Raw genomic sequence first — 13,472 nt, 5'->3', positions numbered from 1 at the left:
CACTGTGCACTATACCTAATATTGTTCCCAACTGGAAAATCAGGATAGTTAATGCCATTCTCCTAATCCACACAGACTATGCCCAGTTGCATATCCCTAAGCCGCCCTGACCACACTGCTATGAAACTTTTAGAGCCCATGAATAATGACTGTTCCACCTAAACGGTTGAAAAGTATAACCCATGACCACTGACCTCCTTTTGTACAGGTCTTTTTCCTGAGCCCATTGGAGGAGGCATCCTAGATTAGTATGGCTCAGAAGGTAAGTACTGGTTAAATATGAGGATAGGGCTGTTTTATATGGTTCTATAGGGTTGCTGTACTTCTGAGAATTTGCCCTTTTAAAACAAACTTGAGCAGAACTTCCTGTAAATATATAGTTTTTGTAATATTTAGGCATTACCAACTTTATTCATTTTTACAGGTTTGTTACTTTAGCTCCTCTGCTTGTAAGGTGGATGAAAATGGTGTTATACTAAAATGTAGTGAATAGTGATGGAAATGTGAGAAAATGATTATGTATATGTGTAATTTTGATGTTGAAAAGTTGAATTGTTAAAAGGTGTATTTACAGGGTTTGTCCAATAGATGGCAGTGGGTTCCCATTAGTTATATAAGGGTTATATAATGGTGTTATGTAAAATGTAGTTCCTGCCCCGACCACTAGAGGGAAGTAGTGAGACAGGGCTGAAAAGGTATAAAAGGGATAGTTCTACCCAGGATGTGGTTAGTCAGATGGAAAGGTTTAGATAGGTAGAACTGTAATGGGGCACTAGGTGCCATAGCCAGTGAGCACAAAAGATAGAAAGGGTAGCTGGCACCCCACCAAGGAGTAAGAGGCTTAGTAGCCGTGGCTCAGCCACAGATAGTGAAAAGAGAGATAGACAGGGCAGTGTGGACAACCTAGGCCTGTGGTGAAAAATCCTACCCGGAAAGGCTAGGGGGTGCTGCTGTGGTGGCCCGCTGGCTGAAGGAGGGAGGTGGCACACGGAAATTCCTACCGGGGCGAGGTGGAGGGCTCGTAGGACGTACGACGGACTGCCTGACCGGTAGGTGGTGCAAGAAAAGGCCAAGAGGCTGGGTTCTCAAGCTTATGTTTTATAAAGGAACACCTGTAAGACTGTACAAGCAATATCCTATATGCTGGTTGGTGAGTTGTTTTAACGATTTTGCAAATAAAAACTATTTCAAATTTTTTAATAATTTGGTGTAGTGTGCCTTTGATCATCGGAGGGCCCCCTACATGCTACTTGATTCATTTGCGAGCTACTCCACAGTAATTTACTGTCCCCACAGTCTACACTGGTTTCCAGCTCCCTCCTGAGAGATCTGTATAGACCTGTGGCCAGCATTACAGTGTTTTTGAAAATATAAGGGTGCCTCTATTCTAAAGCTGTGGCCTTCAGTGCACCATCAGGGAGAAGCTACAGAAAGCCACCAGTTGGATTCAGAATAAGGGAAAAGCCCTAATAGTAGAGGATCCCTCTATTATATTCTGAGTCTTTATCAACTGCAGCTTCCCTTGCATCTGCCTCCAAGGGTTATAGAGTGGTTCATACATCTAGTCAAGAGTGATTTTATAGATGTCTGCAAAATAAATATGGAATAGATGCATGTCTACTAAAAGGGAAGAGCAATTTGCCTCCTACCTTCCAGATATTGGTGATATTCAGCCTAAGAAAGGAAAACATGCATTATGGAGATGCTAAGTACATGCTGAATCTTTATAATAGACATACTAAATGAAGGCTGTCCGATGGCCAAACTTTGAATATCCTTGTATAGAAACCCCAGAGCAAGACGAGAGCTGTGCTAATTACAACAGTTGCTTTACAAAAGATAATTCAAAGCAATAATTTAGCAAACATAATCAACTCGCACAGATGGGAATTTTGATGAATGGTTTGCAACATGCAATTAGCATTTCTTGCAGTTACATATCATTAACCCCCAGAGGACGAAAATTATTTCCTCATTATTAACTGAAAAGGTAAAATTAAGCTGACTAAACTGTAAAAGGGAAAAAATACAATTAATTATAGCCATTTATTATAATCATTATTTTAAACATACTTTTTTAGCTTGATACATGGCTGAAAACATCAGAATTGCAGGTTTTGATATGTTAATTTGCTGATGAACCTTCTATAAAATACCCACATGAAATATAAAAAATGTCTGTTTCTCGGTTATTATTGTCGCCTGTGAATTTTCACTGCAGTTTCGCAAATGTATCCGCTGCGGTGAAACGCAGAAGTTCACTGCGAATTGTGCCTGGCGAATTTATTCATTCATCATCATTTATTCATTCAGCACTATAAGCCGATGCACAGCTAGAGAGAAGCAGTGGCCACCAGTGGAGATCTTCCTTTTGGATGGAAAAAGGCAACTTAAGGGAAGATTAACCCTATATGTATCCTTATTCTATGTTTAGTATAGGAATGTATCAATATCGCATATAGTATAGGAATTCTCTTCTGAGAGCCCATTCAATTTTAGACATTTTTACACAGCTGTTTGCCAAATATGTCGGGCCAAACGATCGTATTACAATGACGGGGTACAGGCAATCTTAGCAAAGACTGCATCAATGAGCCAAAGATTATATCAGGCTGTGTATAGCCACCTTAACTTACTGTCCAGTAGATTCAAAATAAATATATATTTACTAGGGATGCACTAAATCCAGGTTTAAGTTTGGAATTGGCCTTTTTCAGCAGGCTTCGGATTTGTCCTAATCCATGTGCCTTGCTGAACCAAATCTGAATCCTAAAAATCCCAGGACTTTCTGTCACAAATACAAGGTATTTAAAACATTTTAACCAGTTCCCTTTTGTTCTTCCTTGCCCTAATTTGCATATGAAAATTCAAATTCAGATTTGATATTTGGAAAATACAGTATTCGCCCTGAATCTCAAAAAATAGTAGACTTTGCACATCCCTAATATTTACATAAGTAGCCAAAAGTATCTGGGGCAAACAAACAACTTTCACACTGTCACCGATTTAGTGACATATGGATTCATTTCCTGGTGTCTTCCCCATATGAAATTGTGCAGGTCTATTTGCTCCCCCACATGCCTCAAGTTGCAAAGAGAAAGGGCAAGCAATTCATATGAGGAATTGCTGCAGCTGCTAAATTTTATGGAAACTGGTTTGTACATTTTCAATTGATTAATTTCATACTGAATGTTATTGGCTGAAGCTTTAATGAGTTATTCATTGATGAGTGGTTATATGTTCTTATTTTAATTCCTAAGTAAGCCCTTCAATTTTAGGGCTCTCAAAATGACTGACTGGAAGCTATAGTTGCATTTTAATGTGCTGTGTGCAGCTCAAAAAAGCTTTTAAGGGACCACTAAAAGCTAGGCACCATGTGCTTGTGTCATGTTACTAATAAGGTGTAGATTTGCGGTATAGAAAGAGTATGGAGAAAAACTTGACCCGCACCCGACCCTAAACCACTGCTCCTCCACCCTAACACGCCGCAATACACCCTGTTGGGGCCTGTGTTAGTATGTAAAAAATTGTGCGGAAGAGTCACATGACTGGGGGCAGCTGGGAAATTGACAAAATGTCTAGCCCCATGTCAGATTTCAAAATTTCATATAAAAAAATCTGTTTGCTCTTTTGAGAAATGGATTTCAGTGCAGAATTCTGCTGGAGCAGCACTATTAACTGATGTGTTTTGAAAAAAAATTTTTTCCCATGACAGTATCCCTTTAATTAAGTTAGTCCAGCCCCATTCAGAGGATCATTGTCGATGGGCACTGATTGCCTGGGAACCATTAGACTCCCTACTCTCTTGTTGTTTATTGGATGTGGGAGTGAGTAATGAAGTTGGCAGCCTGTACTGCCATTAGACAGTAGCTCTACTTAATACCTTAATAGTCTGAGGAAACTGGTTCCAAAGTGCAAAGCTTCTGCCTGTCTGCTGAGGCAATGTTGTCACAAGTCAAGAAATGCATATTCCTTTCTAATTTGTGTCAAATTAATGTTGCTCACTATATCAAACTCTGGAAGTTTAATCTATGAGATCAAGTGAGTGATTGATCCATCTCAGTACCTAAAACCTTCTCAATATATATAAATGGGCTTTCAGAAAGGATTAACTACTTAAACTACTGGATGCGTTAAAGGCTAAAATATATGTTTGCTTACAGTAGGCAGAATGAAAGGTTTAATTAAAGATTTACATTTGGGAACACAGGAGAAGTCACACTGCTTGTTATAAGGCACCAAATGGGAGTACATCTAAAAGAGAGAAGTACATTTATTAGCTTTGTCACCTTTTGAGGACCAATTTGCCATGAGAAAAGGCTGCAATAATGCACTCAAAGATTAGCATTGGTCACTAGCATTACCTCTGTTTCATCCATTGTTATAATGGCATACTTGTTTGCTTGCTCTCAGATGTTCTGGGACTAAATTTACTGAAGTGATGATGTGATACAACTCTATAGAGTTCTTGGTCTGTCCTGGCGTCCATAAAATCCCATGGAGTGCTGCATCATGCCCACTGGCAGCAGTGAAATATGGGTTCATTAATCTTGCTGTCAGTCCTGTGATTTTGTTGCTCAGGTATTTAGAATACTAAACATAAAGGCAGAACTACTGTTTATTTGCCCATGCCCCACCACCAATTTAATTAGAAAAACATACAGACTACTAATCACATTTTGCATGTCCTAAAGAAAGCTGAATATTAACATAGTCTTTGACTGTATAAACAGTCTTAGTAGTTTCTTTAAGGAAAACTATACCCCAAAAATGAATACTTGAGCAACAGATCATATAGTTTATATCATATTAAGTACTGTGGTCTATTAAAGAATCTTAATAAACTGGAATATATATATATATATATATATATATATATATATATATATATATATATATATATATATATATATATATATATATATTGGCCCTTTACATATTTTCCCTTGAGACCCCATTTTATGATAGTCTCTGTGCTGCCTCAGAGATCACCCGTCCAGAAATACTGCAGATCTAATTGTAACAGGAAGGAGTGTGGGAGCAAAAGAACATTGCTTGTTAATTGGCTCATGTAACCTAACTTGTATGGTTTTTTTTTGTGCGCTGTGAATTGTAGGATCCCAGGGGGCCCTTAGTTCTTAAAATGGCAATTTGCTATTAAGGATTACCCAGTGGAGCATACTGTTTAAAGAATTATATTATTATGAAAATGGTTTGTTTAGATGAAGCAGGTTTTTACATATGAGCTGTTTTAGGCAGTCTATATTTATGAAGACCTACATTGTTCGGCGTATAGTTTCCCTTTAATCTTTTTTGGTAGCAAGGTGCTCAGTTTGTCCAAAAGTAAAATGTAGGGTCTTAGGGTAGTGGCAGACGGGGAGATTATTCGCCCAGTGACAAATATCCCCTACTTTGGCGTCTAATCTCCCCAAATGCCTTCCCACGACAAGAATAGGAATCGCCGTCAGGATGGCATAAATTTCCGATGTCACCCGAAGTTGCCTAACGAGGAAACTTCAGAAATCCAAAGTGATTTGTTTACCATCCCGCCAGCGATTCATATTCTTGCCGGCAGGAAGGCATTTTAGGGAGATTACTCGCACGAAGAAGAGAAGATTTGTCACTGGGCGAATAATCTCCCTGTCTGCCACTACTCTTAAAGGTGAATAGAACATCACACAATTCACAGATAGAATGTCATAGCAAAGTGAAAAGTAGATTACTCATTGTGGGGGACTTTGTGATGAACTGTCTATTTACCCTTTGATAAATATGATCTTGTAATCTGCTACGACCAATAGGCATTCCTTGCACATAGTAATTGTGCAGCACTATGCAACAATACTACTCAGCTATTGTTTTGGGATATCTTTAGAGTAAAGAAAGAATGAATGCCTTGATTGTTGAGTGGTTAACTCAGGTTGTGTGTTTCTTGAATGATGTTAAAGTGGCCAAGCATGTGGTGATTCTCAGGATATACAGCTATTGTTTAGTTTACCCCCAAACCTGGACTGGACTAATTGCTTGGATCAGTACAATACAACTATAGGATGTCCAATGACCCTATAAACTCACCAGTGGGGGATCACTGCTCAGCTGGGTTTTCTATTCTGACTAATCAACTACATCCTAGATCAGGGTAGGGTTGTTCTTAATTCTTGTACCGCTCACACAGAAGAAGCAAGCTTTTTTGAAAACTATTCTTAGCCTTTTGTAAAGTGGCTGATTGGTTCATACGTGCTATTTTAAAATGCCTTATTATACTCTAAAATAAGAGGTGCCTTTGGTCACAGCTTCCCTAGTTCCATATCTATTTGCTTAAGATCACTTCCTCTGCTTAATAAGGAGAGTGATTGTAGAGTAAATATTAAGCATATTTGGGTTTTAGGAGGTTAGCCAAAATGTTATTCAGCTTCCTCGAAAGTATATCAGGAAAATTAAGAAGCAGAATTTTGGTTTTATTTTTACAATACTGTATTTATGTAATTAATTATAAATGTATTTTTCTCAGTTAAACCCTTGATTTTCACTGGTCCTGTTGCATTTATTTGAAATAACTTAATCTAACGGAAAAAAAATATTGATTTTCCTTGTACATCCTCAAGTTATGAACGTGAAAGGCATATTTATATTCCATTTCTTTTAACTAGTGTTCTCATGCTTTATTTTCCAAATATTGATCTCCTTGATGTGTATTGCTTTCTGTCCTTGTGAAAATGTTTCAAGACCTGTGCCTATAGAGATTAGTTGCAGCTGGAGAACTGTAATGAATTATGAAAAGTTTCCATCGTGCTATACATCAAGTAGTCTGACAAATTTAACGTCTGTCTTTTCAACCTATTGTTTGCCTTCTATTGAATCACATTTGGAATGTAGAATCTGTACAATATTTTAGCTCAGGCAAATGCCAACAGGGATGGTGCGCTAGCGAGATAAATCATTTAAAAAATTTTCATGGGGGGGGGGGTAGTTGTGAATTTAGATAATTAGAATATGTAACGGGTGAATGAAAGTCTGCTGGTGCCTTTTAAACAACTACAATGGGAGGTCACATCACTATTTTAACTGTGGTTTAAATGTCAAGAATAGTAAAGGTAGGGTTAAGTTCTGAAACATCAGCTATTTGTCCCTGAGAGAGCACATCAGTAAATGAATAGCATCTCCCAGCAATGGGGATACAAAAAGAAGGATGATGCTACATCTCTAACTGAATAACTGGAGCTGATTAGCACCTATAGTGACAGAGGCAGTGCTGTTCTGGTACAATAGTGCAAGCAAGCTGAGCACTAGGGTCATTTCTGAAAAATTGGACCATGTTAAAACAATAAGAAAAATAGCTTAACAAGTTATCTGCTGAATACAGAGCCGTCATAAACAGTGGAATCCAAATGCAGACTCCCCTACTAAACATGCTTTATTGAATGTTGTTTTTAAATGACAAAAAAAAGACCAAACCTTCAGTTTGGCTATTAAAACGATTACTTTCTTTTTCAACAAATTGACATGTCTGTACACATTTGCACCTGCCCCAGTCGAACTTACTATCTATTTCATCAGAAGCCAATTGACCTGCTTTTTTATTGTTGGGGTGTGGGAGGAAACCAAGAGTACCTAGAGGAAATCCACACAGAAAAAGGGAAGAATAGATACATAGAAAGTGTCCCTTCAGGATTGAAGGTAGGAAACACTGAGCCACCTACTTCTTCTGCTGTAAAAGTATTCATCTCATAATGCGTGGGGGGGGGGTATTTAACGATCCGAAAATTTCTCACTATATTCTTAAAACCACTTCAACCAAACTCCAATCCGCATTGTTACCGTATTTATCAATAAACTTATTCGAAAAAAAAACGGTGCAGGAAAAGACTCAATACAAACGTAGATCGTGGTTTAATAAATCACGAAAAGTTCGTTTTTCTCAAAAAAAAAATGTTTTTCCCTTTTAAAAATACAACCAAAAAAATCCCTGTAATCTTGCAACTTGCAGAATTCATCATCAGTTTATGTGTAACCAGCATTATCATAAACGTATGGACTCCATTGCTACAACCTTCATCCCATTGTTATAATATCATCATGTATAAGTGTTTAATTGCATTACATTGACAGCTTGGATGGTATATTAGAAAGACAGTATATTAGAAAGAAACTCAGTTGTAATGTTTTTTCTATTATTTCACATTGTTCTATGATATGAGTGCATGTATATGAGTCTTCATATTAAATCCAGCTCCATATTATTTTGTTTCTCGGCTGTTATCTTGCTATTCTGTTCCTGTTTTTTAGATGGGGGCTACAGCTTACTAATACAGTAATGGCGACAGGTCCAAACTGGGACCTTCCATCAGTTGCTAAAAAATGAATCCTCTCCTCCATAGCTAATAGATAGCTCCAGTCAGGGTTCAGTATAACTGGGTAGCCTCACACTTCTGTCTTTGTGATGTTTTTTTTATTCTTTCTTTACTCTAATTTTCAAGTTGGACATATTTTATTCCTGATGAGCAATGCCTTCTGTCTAGCTATTAGAAGCAACACTAATGATTTTCTGTCAAAAGCAGCAACAAGCTGGAGAGCCTACAATGTGCAAAAGCAAACTCTTCTAATGTTAATGCATTGCATGCACAATCACGGCAGATAGCACTTGGTTAATGAGAGACTTGCTGTATTCTACATAGAATCAAAAGCTTTCATGGGAGAAGTGGAAAACACTAGAAAGCAAGCGGAGGCTTATTTTTATATTAGCCTGCACTTCAGGAGATGCATTATGTTTTTTTTTTTCTTCTTCTTGGAAATGTGATTATTTATTTGTATAGACACAAGCAGCTGTCTGTGTTAATAACAGAAATGATATTCGAAGGAACCAATAAGTGGAGAGGACCCTGCTGAAATGGGATAGAACACTTAACCAGCCTTACTTTACACAGTGTACATATTGTATGCATATATCATTGAGTCGTGTGTGTACTTTTTCATTTACCTGCTTTGTGTGTATGAGCATCTTTATTTGCATTCATTGTATATGTAGCCGTATGATTTTTACATACAACTTAAAGGAGGCATATAGCATAACTTAAAACGAATACTAATCGTGTAGGCAATATTAAATAATATATGGTGCTGGTTTCACTTTGGGGGAAAAATTATCTATGGAATTCCTATGGTCCCTATTCATGTTTAAAATGAGGGGTGGGCGTGTCCTAGCATCCCTGCCAGAAGGACAGTAGAAGGGGGACAGCCAATCACAGCCCTGCAGTCACACAAGCAAAGATAGACTTCAGTTCCCTATCAGGTCCACCTTGATGCTGATTGGTTCCTATCCTGCAATGCCCTGTGTTGAGTGCAGCTGACTCCCAAGCACAGGAATTTCAATAAATCTTTAAGCACATAACTTAAAGGGGAACTCCACAAAAACATAAGATTTTTTTTTTTTGAAAAGTAAACACAATTTCAAGCAACTTTGCAATATACATCAATTAGAAAATATGCAAACTTTTCATGATTTTTAATGGTTTGGAATTGTTCCCTAAACCTAGCCCCCTGCTCTTCTGCTGATCTGTCTGACTACTTTGCTGAGCTGTCTGACTACTGTTATTTTGTATCAACAGCCAGCATCGTCTAAACCCCACAATTCCCTGCACACGTGATTTCAATAAGGAATGAAACATCATAGTGCAATGCATTGTGGGTTATGTAGTTCTTGTATGCTGTCTTTAGGCTGTGGAGGCGTTGTCACAATTTGTAACATCAGTGTTTTAGTCCCTCCTTCCCTGCCAGGATTTCAAATGATGCAGAAAGAGAAGAACTGTTAAACAACTGGATTTCAGCATACAAAATGGCATTTATTCATATTTTATTCATTTTTTTTTATCAAATTTTGGTTTGGAAGCCAGAGTTCCCCTGTAACTATACTTACTATACTTAACATTACTATACTATACTTAACATAACTCTATATAAAAGAGATTTTTTACACAATATGTCTCCATTAATGTTCAGCTAAATTGTAGGGGCCCAATTTATACTGAGTGATATAGATTACTCTAATATTTAACTGACCAAGATGTGTAAAGTCCTGCTGTATAGCTTTTCTGTAGCCAGTATTAGACCCAAGAAAATAAATGAGCAAAGATAACCAATATTAGATGTTGTAGATATTACTTTTAATATCTACTTTTGTAGATATTAAAAGTAGCTTTTAACAACCCTGGTGAAGTTGGCAAATGTGAAATTGAAAGTGGTTGCTGAGTTATGCACAATTAAGTCTATATTAGTTAATACGTTAGTTTATCATAACTAATTAATATTGAGCAGAATAATTTTCAAAACCTTTATAACATATAGCAAGGGTCACTTAGTTTATTGGCAGACAAACAGTTAAGATATGGAATATCTATAGGTATACAAGGAGAAGATATGGTGGACTGGTTATTCCCCTGATTTCTGACAATTCTTGATGATTTTGGGTGATTTGCGGTCATAAATCCGATGTGTGCATGTGCAGTGGCATCAGTGGAGTGATGTGTGTCACCACTGTGAGCGCACAGGTCTCCCAAGATTCGCATGATTTCCTTTTCCTGTGTAGTAATAAAACTACTTGATATTTACTGAGATACATGAATCTATTTTGGGGACAAACCAATCCTTTGGTTTCATTTCAATTTTAAATGAGTTTTAGCAGACATAATATATGGAGATCCAAATTACCCAGAAATATCCAGAAAACCCCAAGCCCAAGAATTCTGGATATTTTATTTTTGTCTTTAGGCTATATATATATATATATTATATATATATATATATATATATATATATATATATATATATATATATATATATATATATATATATATATATATATATATATAGTGAATAGTGTGCAACCCAATGTAAAGGAAAATAACTTTTAATCATTGATAACTCTTGATAACTCTCCCAGTTCCCCAAACCTCATAAATTCAGTTGGGCCCACTTATTTTGAGCGTCTGCTACTGCGGAGCACAGTGGTTGGAATGACAAACCGAAGAGGTAATAATAATATTTCTTGCATCAAAATCCTTCTGGTTACTTGGTGACTAGTTCTAGAAGCTGGAGCTAGTATGCGCAGTCATTTTTTTTGGGAGGGGGAGGATTTCTTCTGCCGTACCTATAGTTTCCACTAAATATTCTTATGTTCATCATTGCAGACCTTGGCACTGATAAAGCATTCTGAATTTCAGAATTCAGGTTCAGGTTGCTGAAAAAGCTACATTAAGTAAGAAAGTGAATTTGGACAGTGCCCGAGACCAACTCATTAACGTGATTGAATGAAAACTCCTAAGTACCTGGTCTCTGTGTTACCTGTTTACTATAGCTGCAATTAGATGCTCTACTGCAGTGATCCCCAACCAGTAGCTCGTGAGCAACATGTTGCTCTCCAACCCCTTGGATGTTGCTCCCAGTGGCCTCAAAGCAAGAGCTTATTTTTGAATTCCAGGCTTGGAGGCAAGTTTTGTTTGTATAAAAACCAGGTGTACTGCCAAACAGAGCCTCAATGTAGGTTGACAATCCACATAGGGGCTACTAAATGGCCAATCACAGCCTTTATTTGGCACCCCAAGAACATTTTTCATGCTAGTGTTGCTCTCCAACTCCTTTTACTTCTGAATGTTGCTCACGGGTTCAAAAGGTTGGGGATCCCTGCTCTACTGTAATTAGCAACTGGTTCAATTATGTTTGGTGAAGACTTTCTACTGCAAGGGGTAGATTTATCAAGGGTCGAATTGAAAATTAGAATTTTCGATTTTTTTTTTTTATGGTCAAAAGTGTCACATTTGACTAGGGAGTTATTCTGATTTGATTCCAGTTATTTTTTAAAAATTTTAATTTGAGATTTATCATACTTTGGCCCTTTAAGAACTCAAATTTGACTATTTGCCACCTAAAACCTGCCGAATTGCTGTTTAAGTCAATGGGAGAGGTCCAGGGATCAATTTGGTGTTGTTGGCAGCCTTCCTTGAATCAAGTTTTTAAAATCGGATTCAAATTCAATTCGAGTGTTCGAGGTTAAAAAATGTGATTTTATGAATAAATTTTGATTGGTCGAATTTCGAAATTTATAGGAGTTATGGGGAGTTTTTATAACTCACATGAATTCGAAATTCGATCTTTGATAAATGTGTCTCTAAATGTTAAAGTAAACGTTTAAGGAGAAAAGTCCATACTTTATTGGTAGTGGAGAAGTGATATCTTCCACCTAGGCATAAAAGGAGAACTAAAGCTTGTATGTTGTGCATGTTTTGGGCTTCTGTACCAGCCCAAGGCAACCACAGCCCTTTCTCATGGAAGATGTGTGCCTCCAAAGATACCCCTGTTGCCCCCCATCTTTTTTCTGCTTATGCACAGCACAGAGTATGAGAGAGATGCACATGAGAGAGATGAGGGAGATGCACAACCTTTAGGCTGGTTGAATAAGATAAATATATAAAATATGGCTTTTCTATCCAAGTACATTTTTAGGGTTTAGTTCTCTAACCACTGTGAGTGTATCAGTTTTGATCATGGCAATATCCCTGTGGGCACAAAGTATTATTATTTCCTTCAGACAGAGAAATAAACTGCAGTATGCGACTACTACATGCCTTATACGGTTAGACAGAGGAAGAGGGCTAAAGAAACTATTGATTATAGATACAGATATCTGGGTGCCACTGAGGGCAGCCAAGGTTGAAAGATTGCAGAGTGAACTATGGACTTTTACTTACACAGACACCTTTCTATCTTTCTTTATTTTTTAGCCTTTTTACTTTTTTTTTTTTATATGTCTATTGTAAGGATGAGGCCACACAGGGTGTTTTTAGGTTCCGTTTTTAAAAACACATATTCAAGTGTAAATACAAGCGAAATGAAGCCCTACTGAAAAAAAAATGTAATTCGCACTATAGCAATTCCCACTAGTGAGCCTACATCCGCCACAAGATGCCAGTTTTCTCTTTATTCAGCAGAAATGCCAAAACGCCAAGGAAACGACATATTATTGAACTCTATAGGATCTGCAGGTTTAAAAATACACCTCGCTAAAATAAGCCACGTATTTTCCATATGGCAGCCAAACTCTCGCGAGATGGATTGCGCATATATGTATTTACGGCATTGTCTGCTGGTGACGTAATTACGCTGTGTACTGGCGGTCAGTCCGGCTACATTTTGCATGTAAAATGCTTTCCTGCTTGGCTTTTTTTCACAAAAGTTTAATAAAATTCTTCAGAGGAATTGTGAGGAACAAGAATAATCAGAAATGCATGTTGGGAAAAGAAAACTACAGGCTGAAAATGCACATTATCTTAATGCTCAATTTTTAAAAACGCCACGTAAAAACATCCCATGTGACCTTACCCTTAGTGATAGGATTTATGTCAGTTAACCCACACAGCTTTCTGTCCATCTTTATTTGATTGACCCATCTGTATAATCACTGCAAGATGTTAAAACTGAAA

At 37.3% G+C, this 13,472-nt stretch overlaps 1 protein-coding gene across 1 annotated transcript in view; it reads left to right on the top strand.

Moving 5' to 3' along the window:
• Positions 1-13,472, top strand: part of cux2.S (cut like homeobox 2 S homeolog) — a 224,333-nt gene that overhangs the window by 103,752 nt on the left and 107,109 nt on the right. The window lies entirely within an intron of this gene.

This window comes from Xenopus laevis, chromosome 1S, assembly GCF_017654675.1.
Source record: "Xenopus laevis strain J_2021 chromosome 1S, Xenopus_laevis_v10.1, whole genome shotgun sequence".
NCBI classification, from domain to species: Eukaryota; Metazoa; Chordata; class Amphibia; order Anura; family Pipidae; genus Xenopus; species Xenopus laevis.
This window is presented reverse-complemented; position numbering and strand designations above follow the sequence as displayed.